Source organism: Lissotriton helveticus, chromosome 7, assembly GCF_964261635.1.
Source record: "Lissotriton helveticus chromosome 7, aLisHel1.1, whole genome shotgun sequence".
Taxonomy (NCBI): Eukaryota; Metazoa; Chordata; class Amphibia; order Caudata; family Salamandridae; genus Lissotriton; species Lissotriton helveticus.
In genome coordinates, this window is record NC_136068.1 from 1,164,319,921 (window position 1) to 1,164,340,969 (window position 21,049).

The 21,049-nt window shown below is 42.8% G+C and overlaps 1 long non-coding RNA gene across 1 annotated transcript; it reads right to left on the minus strand.

Moving 5' to 3' along the window:
- Nucleotides 1-564: 564 nt before the first annotated feature.
- Nucleotides 565-8,752, minus strand: LOC144770072 (uncharacterized). The gene is made up of 2 exons (XR_013598787.1): nucleotides 6,346-8,752; nucleotides 565-2,041 (listed from the first exon to the last, which is right to left on the minus strand). It is a non-coding gene; the product is annotated as an uncharacterized LOC144770072 (long non-coding RNA).
- Nucleotides 8,753-21,049: the final 12,297 nt, after the last annotated feature.

Consider the following 21,049-nt stretch of genomic DNA (forward strand, 5'->3'; position numbering starts at 1 on the left):
AAAGAGAGAGAGAGAGAGAAAGAGAGACAGCGATATACATATGGCTGACTTTCAAAATGTAAAACCAGATACATTGGAGTCAATACCGGCTTCCCTGCTTGTCCAAAATGTGTGATCCTAGGCAAACATTCTATTTCAAAGAGCCTCTATTTTTTTTCCTCATTTCAGGATAGTCCATCACCTCCGACCCCACCTTGCCCCATAGGCCCGAAATAGTCTCCGCCCCTGCCATACCTGCTGGTTGACTATTTTCTGCTTCTAAACTTTTATGTGTTAGTGTTTTCTGTATTTTCTCTAACTTCCCCCTATCTATTTTAGTGTCTGCTTCAGCACCTGCCCCCTTGTCTTTTCTTTTATATTCCCCCAGTTTCCGCTACTGACTTCCTCCTGTCTGTTGCCTTTTTAGTACCTTTCTCTTGCCCATGTTACATGTCTTGTGTTAACTGAAGATTGTTGGATTGTTTTACATGTCTTGTATGAACAGAAGATTGTTGAACACAGGCCTAAGTATACTATTCACACACCATGTAGGTTGACAGAAGGTTTTATTGAGCAAACAGTCAGTCAGTCAGAAAAACTTTATTCGGTTTTTGGTTCAACCATAAAAGTTACATTGAAATAAAAACAGTTTAACTGACAGTGCATAAGATAAGATGACAACCAAGACAGCAATTAAAGTTAGATAAATGGATAAAAAGCATGAGAAAACACTCTTTAGACATCCATGTAACTCCTAGAATTAACAGTAGCTTTTAAAAACCCTACTATAAAAAATATACAGTCCTCTTTCAGTAATTGCAGTAACACCAGTGCTGAACGAGCCTGTCTAAAATTCATTCTTTTAAAAATAGGAACCAGATAGCATGTGCGAGGAAATTCATATAGTTTACATAAAAACAGGAAATGCAGCATATCCTGTGGAGACTGTCCGTCACAGCAGCAGGGTGCTAGCTCTTTACCTCTATTAAACCTTTGGGTCTGGCGAGCAAAAGGTGAAAAAGGTTCAGCCGAAACCTAGTTAACAGAAATTTCTCATGTGTGGACAAAGACCACATGAGGTAAGGTTCTGCCCTTGAGGTTGTTATAAGCATTATATACGTCCGCACACTAGGTTTCAGTACCTCCTTGGCTTCCCTTTCCATGTTCCTTAGTGACAAAAAGGCTACTTTGGTCGTTTCCACATCCTTCTTTATGATACCTTCAGGATTGGTGAATAAGTCCCCACGCCCTAACCCACCAAAGCTTTTTTTATATAACTCAGCCACGGAATGCGAGCCGAGTTGTCAAGAGACATACAATCTCTTAGAATCAGGTGGGTAAGAGAAAGGTCTTCATTCAGTTAACATTTTGCCAAAAAATCAGAGGTCGCAGGGAAAGTGCATCATTTACATAGGGAACCCCCAGTTCCTCATGGACCACTAAATTAGATGTTCGCCAGGAAACACATAGTAAGTGTTTCAAAAAATCAGTTTCCACTATCTGGAGGGTTTCTGCAACATTGTATCCCCAAATGTCACTGCCATAAGAAGCTATGGCCAGGCTTTTGGCCTGATACACTTGCAGCATAGCTCCTGTAGGTTTCTTTCCTATTTTAGATTCAAAATTAAAGATTGTTTACCAGATCCTCTTTTTTTCTGTAATAGGGGCCCCAGTTGAGCTTGTCGTCAAAGAGATCCCCTAAATAGGAAAATACATTTGTACGGGGGATCTTGGAGTCACCCACTCTAAATTGGAAATTCTTCTTCCCCGAATGCCCCACTTGCATGACATACAATTTGGAGTTATTAATTGCCAGATCCCTGTCTGACATAAATCTAGAAAAGGCGGATAAAAGAGATTGTAAACCCATTTCAGTCCTGGATATGAGAACGGCATCGTCCGCATATAACAGGACGGGGATCCCTCGCCGACCTGCACTTGGGTAATCAACTCCTGTTGCCCTTAATACGCTATCCAGTTGATTGATATAAAAATTTTATTAAAAAGGGGCCAAAATGCAACCCTGCTGGACTCCCTTTTTGATGTTAAAATCCCTTGTGACCTTTTTGTGTCTTTTTCTAGTTTTGTCCTTTTGTGCTTGCGCAGTCTATTCTGATTTGATGCTCAGTGGAGGGTCAGGTGGTGGGCTCTTCTTCCACGCTTGTGGGCTCCATAGATCCAAGAGCGTTTTCAATCTACCGTGTTGCGGTTTGTATTATGTGAGAGATGTAATTGTACCTATGGAAGTAAGAACTAATGATGTCACATAATGCAATCAGTACTCCGTTGGGAGTGTGTAATGTCGACCAACTGAAAATATTATCTCTTAATGTTAAAGGTCTAAACCAACCTGTAAAGAGACAGAAGATAATGGATTACGTACGGAGATTGAGGGGTGACATTGTGTTATTGCAGGAGACGAAGCTCGAAGCTAAGCAATTTTACCACCTGAGAAATAAGTATTATAATGAGGTTGTGGGTGCGGAGGCTGTGAATAAAAAGAATGGTGTTCTGATACTGGTTGCAAAGAAATCTAAGGTGGAAATTTTGTCCTCTGAGGCGAGTATAGACGGGAGGTGGATCACAGCCAAACTGAGCAGAGACAGGACAGAGTTTTATGTCACGAACATCTATGCTCCTAATACCAGTGACCTCAAATTCTGGGAAGATCTGAATAAGCATGTTGGAAATGTCCCCGATGATGCTGTTCACATATTGGCCGGGGATTTCAATCTTCCGATGGATGCTACTCTAGACAGAGATTCCCATTGTCCCTTCACATCAAATAAATCACATAAAGCTTTCCTTAATTTATGTCAACGCTTTCACCTGGTAGACACATGGAGGCTTCAAAACCCCTCGGAAAGGGATTACACTTTTTATTCCTCGCCACACGATTCGTATTCTCGAATCGATTACATCCTCATGTCTCAAAACGGAATCCCTAGAATAGAGTCCACTTCTATTGAACCACGTGTAATGTCTGACCACTCATGCATCTCCTTATCCATTGCTAATGTTGTACCCTCCTCTCGCCAGACGTCCTGGCGCCTGAATGACGAAATCCTGGGAAAGGAGCAACATAGGGCCACGTTGCTATCTGCGATCTCTTCCTATCTGCAGGATAACAAAGAGGGGGACACGACTGATCTTATCAGGTGGGAGGCATTGAAAAGCACGATAAGGGGTGTATGCATCAAAATCAGATCAGCAATGAACAGGGACTATCACGCAAACCTTGAGGCCTTAGAGAAGGAAATTATAACTTTGGAAAGTGAACATCTGCAGAATAGGGATGACGTGTCTCTTCATGCCTTGGCAAATAAAAAATATGAATATAATAAAATAGTTAGTGAAAGGTCGGGGGTTTGGCTTGATAAGAGAAGAAGGTTTATGCTATGCGACTCCAATAAGGCTGGTAAGAGTCTAGCTTCGTATCTGAAGTTTAAGGTCCAGAAGAATTCTATCAATGTCATTAAAGATGCCTTAGGGGAGTTACATTCCGAACCAGACAAAATAGCAGACGTATTCAAAGTATTTTATGAAGATCTATATGCAAAAAATGAAAAGGTGGAGGGACACAAGACTAAGGCGTATTTGGATGGATGTGTTCTTCCACGGCTATCTGCCGAGGACCAGGTTAGTCTTAACTGCCCAATTGATGCTGTAGAAATAGAGAATGCAATTAAAAATCTGAAGACAGGGAAGGCCCCGGGGCCTGATGGCTTCACGGCGAAATTCTACAAGACCTTTTCCTCCCTCTTAGTTGAGCCCCTTTTTCGTCTATTTCAGGAAATAAATAACTCAGGTGAGGTCGGAGGCACTCTGGCAGAAGCGATCATTGCAGTGCTCCCTAAGGAGGGTAAAGATCCTTCGCTCCCGAAAAACTACAGACCCATATCACTGATTAATATAGACTGCAAGATCTTAGCTATGATACTCTCTGCCCGCCTTCAGAAGGTCCTTCCCCAATTAGTTCATCCGTCCCAAGCAGGGTTCCTTAAAAATAGGTTGTCCAGCGACAACACGAGGATTTTAGCACATGCATTAGAAAAGGCGAAATTAGTAGACACACCCACAGTAGCTATCACGTTGGATGCCGAAAAAGCCTTCGACAAGGTCGATTGGTCCTTCCTCGAAGCAGTCCTACATAAATTCAACCTAGGTGACACCTTTACGAGATTGGTAATGTCCTTATACTGCTGCCCCTCAGCAAGGGTTCGAGCGGGTGGTTCCTTTTCCTCCTCCTTTTGTCTAAAGCAGGGCACAAGACAGGGATGCCCCCTATCTCCCTCATTGTTCTTACTAGCGATCGAACCGTTCTTGTATCACATAAGGAACGACGCTAATATAGCGGGCATTACATTTGGGGATTGTACGGTTAAATTAACAGCATACGCGGATGATGTGCTTGTCTTATCTGAGAGAGCTGATGAAGCAATTCCTGCACTTATGGCTGACATCGACGAATTCTCCAAGGTATCTGGCTACAAGCTCAATAAAGATAAAACGGAGGTTAAACTCCTAAACAACATAGGGGACAAAGGTATCATTGGGGACTCTGGTCTTACCTGGCAGCCTCACTGTTTTAAATATCTGGGGTTGGACTTCGACAAAGATCTGGTTTCCACTCTGAAGATAAATGAGGAACTAACTTTAAAGAAAATAGCTACACTATTGGAGGGGTGGTCTCCGAAGTTCATCTCCTGGTGGGGCAGAGCGGAGACGCTCAAGATGATGACTACTCCGTTGGTCAACTATCTAGCTAGCATGCTCCCTATGTCGTTTTCGGACAATTTTATTACTAGAGTAGACAAACTGTTTGGTAACTTCCTGTGGCGTGGCAAGAAAGCCAGGATTGCACTAAAAAAGCTGCAATTAGCGAAAGATAAAGGCGGCCTGGGCCTGCCCTCTTTCAGGAATTACCAGACAGCATTCCTCTGCAAACAAGGTGCCCAATGGTTGACAAATTCCCCTCTCTATACTCCGATATGGATCAATATTGAGGAATCCTTAGTAAATCATGCCCCTCTTGCATCCTTCCTCACTATGGACCTAAAACATTTACCACACTCCAAATATATAATCCTGAATACTAGACGGGCGTTACTTAGACTAGACCTCACACACAAAACAAGGTTAACTTTCACTAGGTCGTCTTTCTTGTCCTTGTGGGGAAACCCCTATCTTAAGCATAACGTTGATAGACTGGGCTGGGAATCATGGTCCGGGAAGGGCATTAACTTAGCAAAGGATTTGTATGATGATAAAGGTCCAATCCCGTTCTCGACCTTGCAACAGAAATATGACCTTACTCCGATGGAATTTTATGAATTCTTGAAAATCAAAGCTGCTCTGACCGCTCGTAACTTCTCTCCCTACACCCCTTGGTTAATACTCCATCTCCCTCGATTTATGTATGCGGGTCACTTTGTCTCTAGGGTTTATAAATTGTTATTACCTCTACCCACGAAAGCTCATAAAAAGGTGGAATTGAAATGGGAGGCTGAACCGAACCCAACGGGAATATGTTTTGATTGGGAAATAATCCATAAGGCTGCTCTTACCCATAAAGTATCTCCCATCCTATTCCAGACAAAATATATGCTTATAAACCGGGCGTTCTGGACTCCGGATAGACTCTTTAAATGTAAATTAAGAGACTCATCAACATGCTGGAACTGCCAGTCAGGTCCAGGGGATCTTGCTCACATGTTGTTTTACTGTCCTGCTCTAGGAGCCTATTGGGATAGAATATTCGACTGCATCTCTTTCGTTTTCAAGATCAAACCTGCACGGTCCTTCGTATATGTGATCTTAGGAGCCCTTGACCCGCAGCTGTCAAATGATCAAGACCGCCTGCTCCTGGACTTAATGCTTACATTGGCCTGTAAGGTGGTTCTGTGCAAGTGGAAAAGTGCGCATGAGGTGCACTTCAAAATCTGGCAGGAGTGGTTATCATTCCTGAGGGGTGCTAGCAATCCGGCACTTCAGGCATCTACATGGAGGCCATCCAATAAGAAGCTGTGGAAATCATTGGACGCCTCCTCTTTTCACTATAAGCCTCCCTGAGGCAGTCGCTGTTGTGCTGTCACGTTCCCCCTGTAGTATTTGAGAAATGCTCTATTTGTTCTCCTAAGGGCCCTTGCCTCTGTATCCATGCACTGAGCGTTATATATGTACTTGTACCTCAACTTAGCAAGCACTGTCTTACTTTATTTTCATATTCTTTGCTTTTGTGTAATTGTACATCGCTAAATGTATCAGTCATCTCTGTAACGGAAGAATTATTGTACTGTGTTTCTTTTGCTTTCTTCTACTTCAATAAAAATGATTTGAAATAAAATAAAAAAAATCCCTTGTGACCTGCAAATCCTGTGAGAACCTGACATTAGCTTTAGTTGACATGTGCAGGTCCTCAAGAAAATGAACAACACTATTCTCCACTCCCATTGCCCTCATGGACTGCCAAAGCGTGTTCCTGTTAACACAGTGAAATGCTGATGACAGGTCCATGAAGGCAAGGTGAATGGTCCCAGAGCGGGCAGCAGTATATTTGCTCAATATCAAAAATAAATTGAGACACTGAGCAACAGTGGAACCTCCCTGTCGAAACCCATATTGGACTTCCGACAGAATCTTATTGTCCTCTGCCCAGGATGATAGTTTCTGAAGGAGGACCCGTCCCACCACTTTTACCACTGAGTTAATGAGCGAAATAGGTCTATAACAGTGGGTACTGTTTCTGTCACCTTTTTTAAAATTAGGAACTATGGTAGAGGTTGCCCAGGACTGGGGACAACCATACTTTGCCGCTGCATTAAAAACTGACCCCAGTATCGGCGCCCAAAAGGAGGGTCTGACTTGAATTAATCTGGGGGGATCCCGTCAGGGCCGGGCGCTTTACCAACAGATAATCCTGTGATGCCTTCCAGGATCTCACCCCTCTCAAATGTTATTTCTGGGTCCTTCATGCCCTGGGACTTTCTGTAATTATGCTCAGGCGGGCAATCAAACATAAAGCAAACAGTCCATAGCTCATGTACAGCTCAGAGATGGTTATCCTGGACCCCAACAGGATCTCATGTCATTCATGGTTCCATGATGTTGTGATGAGTCATCATGAGAGCACAGCATGGCAGGCTACATACCACCATACCTCCTTTCCAGTCCCTTCCATCCCATCATTGTTTTTTTTTTCAATCCTTTTGGACTCATGTCTCAACTAACATTATGAAAAGAAATAATATATATAGCATTGAATGGTTGACTGCTTACTTGGTCCATTAAACCTTTTAAGGTGATACTTTTGGTTAATAGATAAGATAGCTAACCTAAAATTAGTGATATATTGATGTTTTAACTTGTGAAAACGAATGTGATGGTTACAGTAGGTATCTAAATAGCTGCATTATGTTTTTTGTCTAAGACCAGATGTCATCTAGACTCCTGCTGAGGATGGCAGAGACCACCACCCAGTGGAGTTGGAGGTGTGGATGCCGGGAAAAGTGGTAAGTCATTTTCCTTTCTCACTAACAACTACTACATTTGTTAATGTATTCAGCTCTTTCTTCCAAACCCACTTATCAAGCCTTTTATAAATGATTCAGCCTCCTATGTTTCTGTCTCCTCCTCCCTACTGGTCACTTTTTAGAAAATATGGTGCAGTGCCCACTGCGCTTTCGCCTATAACTTAACCTATTCTTCCTGTCTCATCCATCCCATGAATTGCAATCCCATCTTAATATGTGCTACATAAGTCCCACATTTTCTGTGCTGTGCTGCCCTTCCAGGATGTCTCCACTAATGCTGCACATCATAGTCAGGTAAATTGTGCAGCATTAATAAAATGTGACATATTCAAAAATTGCAATAGCTTTTCATAACACACATTAAAGGTTCAAATACGTTAGACCGCCAGACTCATGGTGGTGCAGTGGTGGGGATCCAGCCACCGCTGCACTGGTGGTCCGGCCATCCATTACAAGTTGGGCGGTCGGATGGCCCTAGCACTGCTGCCGAAATTGGAGGTGATTTCAGTAGAGTACCGCTGGTTGATGCTGCTCGAGGAGAAGGAGGCAGCCGCTGCTGGCCCGGTTTACCAGCCAGAGGGGCACTGCCAAAACCATATCCACCACTGCAAGCAGCTGAGTTCCCTAGCCCCACAACCACCGCCATCGTTGGTGCCATCATCATAGGATCATGCAAGGCCTGGATGAACTAAAGCATGGCCATCAGGAACTATGCGCTGGCTGGAGGCTATGGAGCCTTATTTTTTATTCGGGAGGGGACATTTTGTGGGATGGGAGGGTGGGAAGGACAGCTGGGAAATGTTGGGTTTGGGTACGGAGGTAGGTGGGGCTATTGTGGAAAGAGAGGGTGGGAAGGACAGTCGGGGACGAGGGAATTTAGGGTATGTTGGGAGAGAGGGTGGGCCTTTTGTGAGAGGAAAGGGTGGGAATTTTTTACATTTCACTTTTGTTTAATTAAATCACCTGGTTTTTGTTTATCATGAGTATATGTCTTTGCATTAGTTAGAGTACCTTACACGCAGTTAAAGAAGAAGCACTTCCAACACAGGGTTGACAGAGGCTGTTATTTTCCACACGTGCCCCATCTCAAACCAATTGTCCTACTGTATCTATCATCCTCCTCTTTCAAGTACGTTTTTTTATTTCCCTATCTAAGCTCTCTTTCTAAGTGTTAACTACTCCACTTACCTTACCTCATTCAGTCCAGAACCCACCTGCAAACAGTATTGTAAAACAGAATATAACTGACTTGACCCTACATAACCTTGATGAGGCTGAGCCGCACCCACCCTCCCTAACTGCAGCTGTTCCTGCCCTGCCATCTGTAACTCCTAGTAGCCACTAATGCAGTCAGTCAACAAAAACAACAATCCTTCCTACCTGAGATCTTCTTTTCTAACCTGAGTAGAAAAAGCAATGCCTGCTACCTCGCCTATAATCAATCCATTCCTTAATGTAGGGTTTTCCAAAGGGCTTTCCTAATGCTAGAGGTGATGGACCAATGGCGCAGACAGGGATGGCATCACAGGGATTGCATCAGGACATTGTAAATGACCCTGATGATGTGAACTAGCATCACAGCCACCAACTAGACTAAAAAACCAGAATGAGTGGCAAATCAAAGACTAAGACTACATTGATAAAACTAGAATTAGCAACATGGTATTGAACTTCTTACTAAAGTAAGCGTTATTTTGGAACCCCTCAAGTCTTAGGAGGACAAGTCAGAAGGACTCCATAAAAGGTTAATTTAGTAGAGTGCAAATACATGGAACATAGGTTGTGGAAAAGTGGACACTACCTATCCTTGAATATACATTACTGTAATTAAGTCTCTGCACTATGATATCTTTTTATGCCTGAGTAGGAGGGAAGGGTGTGGGTAAATGTCAATGTTTGTACTACTGCCTCGTGTAACAGTTGGTGTTGCTTTAACCACATCAGTCCAATCAAGTGTGAGATCTGATGACGGTAGAGATTAACATACAACTCAACTGATCACACAACCTGGGAGAAGAGGGTTAGGGTTTTTTATGAATGGATGGGTAAGGGGAATTAGGGAAAGGTGAGATAAACTCAACATTTATCAACTGAATGAGTCTTTACATCTGTTGTGGAAGGAAAATGACAATGCAGTTACCAAAAGCAAAACAGTCTTTTAGCCTCAGACTTCTAAGTAATCAGATCAATTTGTATTACACATGGCTTGAAAATACAAAATAAGGAGGGCCCACATAGTTAAAAAAAATAGTTGTAAATTAGTTATGAAAGAAAAAATTATACTGTATGCAAACGGATGGTATGTCTGCATTCTCCTGGCATTGTCTGTGTTGTGTGCAGGGCTGAGCTAATAGCTGGACCACAATGGAACCATTTTTTATGGACATGATGGCCTGTAGAGTGGAAAGAAAATGTCAATATTGGAGAGTTAAGGTAAGCATGATACAGTGGTGCAGGGGCATAAGGGAACTTGAAGGGGCCCCATGACTTACTCTCGAGATCTCAGGCCAGGGTACTGCACTGAGGGGGCCCTCTGGAGCTCGGGCCCCCCTCACGCTGATGACTGTAGGGGCCTTTGTTACGCCACTGCAGTGGTCTGTGCCATTAACAAAAAAGTGAGAAGAACCAATCTGGCATCGCCAATCACAGACAACAAATTTCATGTTCCCAGCTGATCGCTGTAAGAATAACAACATTTTGCGGTGTTTAGTAAAGTAGACTACAAGTTGATCACATAATTAGTGTTTGCCATTTGAACAACTATTCTGGATTTTCCTAACCAAAGCACCTTTCATGTCCACAGGGGTAGTTCCCTATAAGTCCTCTTGTTTCTCACTGAAGCAGGTTCTAGGCAATGGTTTTCTTCGGGTTACATTTATTTCAGCCGACAGATATAAGACTGTAGCGATGATAGGAAAATGAAAATAATTTGAAGATTAGTAGTTTAAGTTGAGGCTTGGTAAATAACTGGTGTTGCCTTAGAAAGAACCCAGATATATGTTAATAAAAGAAAAATGATTGTATATACCTTCTTATGTGAAAGATAAGCAATGATGCAGAATGATCCCACAAACAATACATCATCCAGTGTAGCTTACCAGACCTTCCCATCCACAACAACATGACAAATCCTTTATTTGGTAATGCTCTTAGTGCAAGTAAGGTACCTGTTCCTAGTGTGAGCTGCCACTATGTCTCTGACTTCTCCATGGAAGCAATATACAAATAGGGCAGTCTCAGTTTTTAAATCTTTACTGGCAGTACAGCAAGGGAACTAAAAAAAAGGAGAGGCATGGGAGATATCTTGTTTGTTAACTTCTTTTTAGGAAATAGTGGCTTTCTATTTGAGCAGACTGTCAACCATTTGCCGATTTTGAACTCAACGTTTTAACCAAAAGTTAAATTACTATTTCTCAGATATCGCCACCCAGCCAGCTTGGGCCAAATAAATGCTGTGTTCTCTTTGATTGACTATCTGTGCCATGCACACAGGACCACCCTCTTTCAGTTTATTATTTACAATATGTTGTCTGTGTAAGTAAGTCACACACTATTTATATATCTATACACATGTATTTTTAAACAGTACTCTTATTTAACTTCTGATGTATTAGTCTGGAAAGTAGAGTTCATCCTCACACACAGGGTGGATCATCGGGAGGATAAAGACTGGTCTGATTTGAGATGTCAGACCAATAGCCCTTGTCATCCTCTATTGTTTCAGAAGCACTATAATTGTTTGGAATGAAGTGTTTGTTCGTTTTAATCATCACCAGTTTTGTAATATTTTGAAGTGATTGTTCTGACTGTTATAACTTTACCAACTGCACGAAAAACAAGCTCCAAAGAGACAGTGGTTACAGAACATGCTAAATACTTTATTCCAAGTCTAGCCAGTTCTGCTCAATGTGCTCTCTGTACATTTCAATTGATCAATGGATTTGGGTCCAGGTACACCTCTGATGTGTCTTCGAGATTGTTTTGGATCATCTTCTCAATGGTCATTGGTGCTGCCACTTGCTGTTCCTGTGCCTCTGCACCTGCCTTAAGCCCTCTTGAATGAAACCAATCCAATGCAGAAGTTGGTTGTGAACTTATTGCTATGTGTTTTGGAAAAGCTGGTGAGAGAGCTGGCTGCTGCTGCAGAGACTGCTAGCCAACAGCACTGCCTGGTGTGTAGATTGAAGGCTGCACTTCAGAACCTCTGCTCCAGCCTCAAACCTGCTGTCATTCTTCTTCTAAATTTACTGATGATCCAAGTCTTGTAAACTAAGATATCCTTTTCATTAACAGGAATGAAAGTGGCCAGCGCTTTTTGTATCAAGGATCCAGTATTGTGGCACAGATGTAGTCTTTGGAGGACACAATCTCTTTTTGCATCATTTGATTAGTATTCAAGCAAAGGATTAAGCACCCACCAAAGAAACTGCTTTTTCATTGATGCTGGTGAACATGCATTCCAACTTTTTCAACTACTCCTGTAACAGAGGCAACAATGTGATTGATAGGCTCATGGTACTGTTTTTTTTGCTGACTTCCCTTGTCATAATTTCGGAAGAAAGTAGCATTTGTATTAGGCACTAAAGTAGCCCCCATTTGTCCACCTCCATTGTCATACCTTTGGCAGTCTCATGCTCTCTCTTTTGAATGAGTTAAATTCCAACCTGTTGTCACCTCCTTTATGAGGGATTTCACAGGTAGTTTATTACCACGATTAAGGATTATCAACTACTTCTGGGCTTTGAAAGAATGGCTGAAATGAATGCATATTATTCTTTTTGAGAAACTTCTGCACAATTGGATTGATTCAATGCACCAAACACAGGACTCTAAAATATCCACTGTGAGCCATGGCTTTCACTACATTACTGTCATTGTTAGTGGCAACATATCCAATTGTGAGACCTCTGGGTTTAAGCTACTGTAGACTTTACTATTAAACTCTTCCAAGATGTTGGCAGCTGTATGCGATTTCTCCATGGTGAAGACTGTTATATGCTGCCGAATACCTTGAAAAGCATCACCCACAGTGATGCCAGCAGCTAGCATTTGCCTAACTCCTTGTAAAGAGACCTAGTGTGCAGTGATGCACATATTATTTGTTGCTTGACAACTGGTCCACATGTCCCTTATGAGGTGGATGAACTGAACAGTGCTCTGTTTCATAGTATTGCTAACCGATGGCAGCACTTCAGGATGACGCACTGGCACAGCTACTCTGGCAAAATAGCTCTGGCTGTGAACCTTCCATTTTGGGCAGAGAGCCTTGAGGAAGTCCACCCCTTCCACAAAGGAAAAAGGAAGGAGGTCAAGCACTAACATTTTAGCCAGCTTCCCATTGTAGAAATGGGCTTTTCTTGCTTATGGTGGTAGGGTGCCTACTTGGTAAACATTGCCTTAATAGTAGGCTGATTTTCTCGTGGTAGTACTGTCACAAGCAACCTATGGGCACCATCAGCAGGTACCCCACTATGCCTCTTGTGATGCAGCGGTTGCTGGTAGTGAGGATTGTATAGAATGTGGGAGGCTTAGAGGACTGCTTTGTGTGATGTTGCCACTGCCATCATCGTCTTCCTCCTCTTGAATGCCTTCTTCCATCGATTCAGCTGCTGGTTCTTGCTCACCACCACCAGCTACGCTTTTAAGGTACTCTGCCCATGTGATTATGTGTTGCTTTTTCAAATGGGACAGTATACCTGCGGTGCCTTAGTGCCCACCTAGCTTACCATGACAAACGTTCTCATGGCAAATAGAGCATAATGCAATGTTTTTCTCATGTGAGCTCAGCGTAAAGAAGTTCAAAACTGGGGAGGAAAGCTTTCTCATTGTGGCAAAACCTGAAAAACTGGAGGTAAAGCTAGCTGGTTGTGTTGTTGTGTTGTTGTTTGGCATGCTACAGTTGTGGTAGTGGTGGTGGTGGTTGCAGATTTCTGGGTCTTGCAAATATGGCAGCAGGCAGTGTTGCTGGAACCACATGAATCTGAGCAGGTTTAATAGAAGTGATCTGTATGTCCTCTTTGCCACTTTCCACACTGATTATCATTAGCTCATCGTCATCATCACAAATGTCTTCACTTGCAAGGCTTTTTGAAAGCTGCTTTTTCCCTTGGCTTTCAACTGGGATTCACTCTATGGTCAGATAATCAGAAGTGTGGCTTGAAGAATATGGTGTAGAACTCTTTCTTATCCTTCCTGGAGATCGTGAAACTGATGGGGAAAGAGCAGTCTTCTCAACAATTTCTTGCTTAGTAAGAACCTCAAAATTCTATTCTGCTCCCATGTCCACAAGATCTATTGTGACTGAAACACCTGTTGTCGAGTTTCCTGCAATGATGTGGTTTGTGGCTGAAACTAATTCAGTTCATATTCCCAGCTCTCCGTAATTGCAGTCACTGCAGCACAGAGAGACATGGCCCTGAACAAAAAATACATTAAATAATTGCTGGTAGCCCACTGGGTGTCGGGGCCCATGGGGATACTATGCTACAATCAGCCACAAGGACATATAAATATATCAGGAAAATGTTTCCTGAAAAAGGATGAGGGCTTGATACCAGTGGTGGCACGTGCAACTTGTTCCTTCTCCTCTCCACTGGCTGCTTTCTTGGCAGGAACCTCCTTCTTTGGGGCCATCTTCATAGCACTAGCAGGTAGCACTTAGCACTAGAAGCAGAAGTACTTAGCATTGGATGGCTCTGGTGTCACTGTCAGCTGATTCCATCAGAAATGTAGTACTGTGGGTGATGTCTTCTGCAACACCTGCAAGCACAGCAAGAAAAAAACTATGAAACCTGGGCATTATCAACAAGCTAGCCAATGTAACACAAGTGAAGTCATCATCATCATTCTCATGATCCCAAATGCTTAACAGTAGAGTACCCAAAAAAATGCATTAGCTATTTTTTCACAACAATATTACACAGAAAAGGTTAGTTTCTGTTCCTCCAAAGCCTGGGTGGAAATGGGAACCCTGTAGTAGGCAGGAGATGCAGGGGAAAAAATACATGAAATAAATGCTGATGGCCCAATAGGCCCCAAGACTCATAGGGAATATACAGAATGCATGGGGAAGCAGGCAAACATCAAAGAAAACGATACATTTAATAATTTCTAATGACCCACTGGGCCCCATGCCCATAGGGACTCTACGGGAGGCAGACACAAAAGAAATCAAAACAATTATTACAAACCAACAACACACTGTATTGCAATCAGCCACAACCACAAATAAACATATCAGGAAAAAATAAAAATAAATGAACACAAATTTCATAGGTCTCTTCTATAAATAGTCCTAGTAAGTGGCTGATAAAAGTCGAGTAAAGGAATTGAAGCACACACTGGCTGCACAAAATGGTTGAAGCTACCTCATCCACCATATGGGCACTGAAGAAGAAGGCACGGAGGACAAAAACAAAATAACCACCCAACACACACACTGGCTGAGTCCACAAAATGGCTAGCAAAGAAGGGGGAATAGAGAAGAAAGACAGCATGGCCACTGTGAACCAACACACACGCACCGCCTACACAAAATAGCCACCCCTGCATGGCCAACAAGGAAAGGGCATGGAGATAATAGAACACTTGCCAGCTAGGTGGCATACACAAAAAAAAATATTCAAAACCAACAAACACTATACTACAGCCAAGCATACATAAATATATCAGGAAAAAAGATGAAATGAACAATTAATGTCATAGGCCTCTTCTATCAATGGTTCAAAGGAAACAGCTTTTAAAAATGGAGTAAAAAAGAAAGAAGCACACACTGACTGCACAAAATGGCGGAAGCTACCTCATCCATCACATGGCCACTGAAGAAAAAAGCATGGAGGACAAAAAACAAAATGGCCACCAAACCACTTTCCTCCTGTGTAAAAATTAAAAAAGTGCACTTCGTGCTTCGAAATGATGCCCACAATCACCTGCATTCAAAGTACTGCCGCTCACATTCTCGAATAACCACGGAATGTATGTGTTAGCCATCAAACGAGAGCGTTCACACTCTTGCATTGTTTCACTGCATCTCACATTCACTGCAATCCAATTTTCCCCAAACGGGAGAATCGGTTACGTGACGTGGCATTATAGTCAGTAATTCCGCATCATAAGAGTAATATGCAATTACCGAATAAAGCCAATTATGCTGAAGTAATTAAAATTATGCCCTGGACTAGTTTACGTGACTACTGACTTGCCTCTCAATTCACTAATGGCATTGTTGTTGGGGGCAAGCCATTAATGTTTCAAAATTCATGTTTGTCACTTTTAATAAATGTCTGTCTATGCAGTGATTTGCTAAATACACCTGAAATATTATCTTGACCACTGTTAGTACTCTGCACCGATCTATACTACATGTTTGACCCTTTTGATTATTTGTATGAACTGTCTTATTACTCACATGTTTGGCTTTGTAGCCACCTATTTGTACCATTCTGTACTCATGTCATGTTGGGCTTAGTTGCCACCTATTTGTATTAATTGACCTATTAATTTATCTGTTAACCATGCTCCCTCATGTACTTCTCTTTGTAAAGCGCTCTGATATCTGCAAGGATCTTGTCCGCGCTATATAAAACTTTCAAAATAAATAAAATAAATTTAATCTGAAGCACTAAGGTGGTACGCATTCGCATGTTAAAGAAATACATTTTGAAGAGACTATTTACTACTTTTACATTATGTTTACTGCACAATATACAAGCCAAACGTTTTCATGGCTTGCATTTTGCATAGACTCTTAAAGCCAAGCCTGACCCTTAGCTCGACTCTGGCTCAGTGCGCCCTATTAATTTGCTGGCATGTACACCTTCATTTGCAACTTGGGCTTAGTTCATCAGGCCGCCCTGCAAGTCACTTGATAAAATGATTTGTAAAAGACAAGGATTGGAAACATGGAGTTCTGCCTACATGCACTGATTTCACATATCTACCATCAAGACTTCTCATTGGAGAGATGAAGAAGAGCATGTGCAGTGAAAATTAATTTAAAACATCAATCCCAGGGTATGAACTCAGGGCTGTTGTGTTATATCTGACCATAGTTGTGAGTTCCCAGGGAGAACTACCAGGTGAGATTGGCAGAGGCGTACCTTCACATCGGTTTTTGGGGCGAAACACACATCAAATGCATTTTGTTCATTGGTAGATAGGTCTGGAGGCCCTGAGTAATTTAACTTGTTCATTTTTTAGAGCAGAAACTTAAATTATATGTTAATGTTTTACCAAAAAAATTGCACATCAAGACCCATAGAAGAACTCCTTAAATGGGTGCAAAAATACTACGTTTTGGAACTCACAAACATTGCCAGAAATAGGAACTCTGTTTCAGTCTCAGATTTCAAGGCATACTTCTGGCAATCGAACACCCAACAGGTGATGAGACGAATGCTTGCAAATAGTCAAATCACTAGCATTTGCTTGAGATATCATTCCAGCCTATTACTTTTCGCCCACTGCACCACTCTAGACCGTGGCCCACCTAACGTGAGAAACATCATTTAACACACAGTCTAAACCATGCAATGCCTTTACAATGCCGGCACTACGACTGTGATGTTACCACTCATTCCTTTAGTGCACAACTCATTACAACTACTTGCTTTAGGGAACACAATGTTGGACTGGTGCTGGATTTTAAGTCCAACCCCTTCCCTACTGATACACAGACTGGCGATGGAACTGTAAATTATACTATTCCAGAGTCCACTGCTTCCCTATGGCAAGTCATTGCGATGACCTGCGTGCTAAAGGAAGGCATGGTACTGACGTGGTCATTGTATTGCCCGCGTTGTTAAGGCACGACTGGTAAAGGCATGCATGGTTTTGTCATACTTCCACCTAACGCACACCAGTACTAACTCTGTTCCTCATGGAAATACTCCAACCCGAATTTTAGTCTTCTTTCCTCTCCAACATGCAGCCACTGTCTTTTTTAGATGGGAAATTTTAAGTTCACCCCCTCCCCCCTCTATCTCACTGACTAAACACCTCTGCACGCACTATAGGAATTTTACAAGGTATGGGAGACTGCGTGCATTGTGTTTGCTCCATGCAATGTTTGTTGTCATATCGCGGAATTCAACAGTAAAAATCATCCCACCAGACCATTAAAGGGCCCACATGCACCTAAAAAAAAACACACCCACGCATTTTGGCACTGCCAGATTGCCTCAAGTGCCAGTCCGACCCTGGCTTGGGGCAGTAACGAAGAACACGCAAGAGCACATTATTATGGACTCATGATACAGTCAATGATTACACAAATATTTCACGCCGCCCGAGTTAAGATTTATGGTGGTTACCTTGCTTATTAAAACCGCCTTCTGTTTTACATTCTAAGCCCATGTTCCTCCAAGCCCTAAAGTGTCTTATTTATTCAACTTTTTTGCCAGCATAGACGAGAGCAGTTTAGACGCTGGACAGCTTTGGCGTGAAATGTTTTATTTCAGTTGAATCCCTCACTGTGTGGCTCATTTCACTCCTCTGAGTTAAATTCAAAGCAACAGCAACAGAATACTTTCCTGGCAAAAGCCTTGATTGAGAACTACTTCCCGGCTACAGCAACACGAAGCTTCCTTTCCTACTGCCTTGATTGAGAACTACTGCCAGATAAAAGCAACACAACCTGTTCCTTACTTTGCGTGTTTGAGAGCTACTGCCAGACAACAGCAACAAAATACTTTCCATCACACACCCTTGATTGAAACTACTGCGGTAATAATTAACCCTGGGCGTAGTTCGCGTAGCAGCGCTACGCGAAGTGCACTTCGCACTACGTGAACTTCACGTAGCACTACGCGAGCTGCGTAGTAGCATGTTCGCACTGTGCAAGATGCGTTTGTAATGATTGCACAGTGCGGACAAGCATCCGGCACTGTGCAAGCATTGAAAACGGCATCTTGCACAGTGCGAGCTGTAGTTTTCTGCTGCTCGAGTAGATTATTACTCGAGCGGCAGCTTTCTCAACGCGAACAGGTAGTTTCTCATTGAGAGCGGTCGCGAGCATGCGCAACCACTCACAATGAGTAACCTGACCTCCTCGCGTTGAGAATCTCGCCGGGATATCATTTTGCTTGCTCGCGGTCGCGAACATGACGTTCAGGACCGCGAACAATCAAAAAATGACCGCTGCACTACGCTACGCTGCACTACGCATGTTCGCACTGTGCTACGTGCAGCTCGCGTAGTGCGAAGTTGCGAAAACTTCGCAAACTCCGCGAGCGTAGCGTAGTGCTTTGCCCAGGGTTAGTAATAATTTATCAAAAAGGAATGACCTACATCCCTGCTCTTCACAACACAAAAAATAAAATTACAACTAGATACGATTACAGAGAAACAACTACAATGTACCTTCTCCAACTAAAATTTGAATTAAGATGTCCTTGTATGCAGCAATGAAACTGCTACAACGAATTCCTCTACATCGAAACCGTTTATGATCACCTTACCCACTCACTCAATACATGACTCTTACCCTAATCGTTAGCCTAATTCTAAACCTATCTTCCTTAACATTCCTATCCGCTTCCCCGTCTTGTAGAGCTATATAGGTTTGTGCCATTAAGGGAACTTTATCCTGAAATCTTGAGTTAAAGCTATGTGGCTTTAAATCGACCTCTTCTTTAGATCCTTGAAAAATGGATATTATCAAAAGAGTATGGCATTACATGGCACCTAGAGTAACTAATGTGCATAATTGGTCGCTTAATTTGGATACAATTTCAAAAACCTGGAAAGCATCAGCAGAGACACCACTGGACTGTTGATGCCAGCTTATTAATGGCTCATCTCCCTGCTTCCTTCTTCCATCAAAGTCAAAGAGAGCATAGTCAGCACTCATATATGTCTAAATATGTGGAAGACTGCAGCTTATTAGACTGAGGCCAGGTGGGCTTCTCGCACAATCATCAAACTGAAACTATTTTACTGGAGCTCTAGATAGGCTTCAGACTCTTGAACACTGGAGGAGTATCAGCTATAGTCCATTTCAACAATGTCACTCATCCATACTTATTCAATGTCTTCTAACCCTGGGCGGGTAACTCCGCTCCACCAGCGGAGTTTGCGGAGATTTGCCTACTCCGCGCTCAGTGGCGAATGCGGAGATAGGCAAAACTGCACCTCCGTGGCGGAACGGAGTTAGCTGCTCCCTCCCTCCATCCAAATTTGAGGGGTGGGGAGGGAGCGGGGCTATGCGGAGCTCCACTGAGTTTTTTTCAAACTCAGTGGAGCTACGCGTAGAGGCACTACGCCATCTCCGCCCACCCTTAATGCCTTCACAAGGTTGGCATGGCCAGGAATAAGATCGTCTCCTCTGATGGTCAAACTCAAGCAGTCTTTTTGTGCTCATATAGATCACAGCCTGAACGGCCTAATTGTAGTTTAAATCACTCAGCCCAATGTAAGACTTAGGCCATTATGTATCACTATCAACACATTTCCTCATAGACACGGAATGTGTAAACCCCGTTGACCCTTCAGGCCCTATGATCTTTATCAGTTTTGGTTCTTACCTTCTGCTTTACCTTTATAGGTATGTAGAGGATACTAGCTGCTTATTCAGTGGACAAAGTCAAATCCATTCAATGGTGATTTCAAATCCTGCATAGTAGCAGCAGCCGAATGGAAGTATGACAGAACCATGCATGCCTCAATCACGCATGCCTTAACAATGCAGTTTGAAAACGACTGCGTTGTTACCACCGTTTCTTTAGCGCGCAAGTAATTACAATGACTTTCATTAGGGAAGCGCTGGACTCAGTAGCGGTCGGCAGTAGGAGTTACTACAGGGCGGTGACGTGGGCAGGGGGAGGGGCAGGGTGAGGGGTAGTAATGTATGGATTACGGAGTTTAACAGGTAAGTAAACATTTAAATAAATAAAACAAATTTTGTTGCGCGCACTGCATCACCAAATGTGAATAACTCCTACTGCCGACCGCTACTGGCTGGACTTTTGACTAGTATAATTTATTATTCCATCTCCAGTCTGTGTGTCAGTAGTAAAGGTGTTAGACTTATCCAACACCAGTACAACATTGTCCTCCCTAAAGCAAGTCATTGTAACAACTTGCGTGCTAAAGGAACACGTGGTAACGTCACAGTCGCTGTAGTGCTGGCGCTGTAAAAGCACTGCGTGGTTCAGACTGCATGGTAAATGATGTTTCCCCAGCCGTACAGATGAGTCTTGATGCCCACCAGCTGAACACCTGCACTTGGTCGGACGCTTGATGGCCCTCATCCTCTGACACCACACACTCTACAGACACAATAAGTAACCTGGGCTTTAGTTTTTTAGTTGCAATTTATCATTAAAGCCCCAAACTAACAAATTGACACCTACCTGATTTATTACTCGTAGGACTCTTCTGTTTCCAGCAGACTGTCAGAAAAGTATTGCCACCGTTTTTACTTTGCGCCTGGTCTCACTCCCTGTAAGTTTCTCATTCTGTTAGACTAAAATGTTACAGACAGCTTAGAACTTGGCAGCTACATGAGTATTAGGTCTTAGGTAACAGGGTGCAGTTCCCAG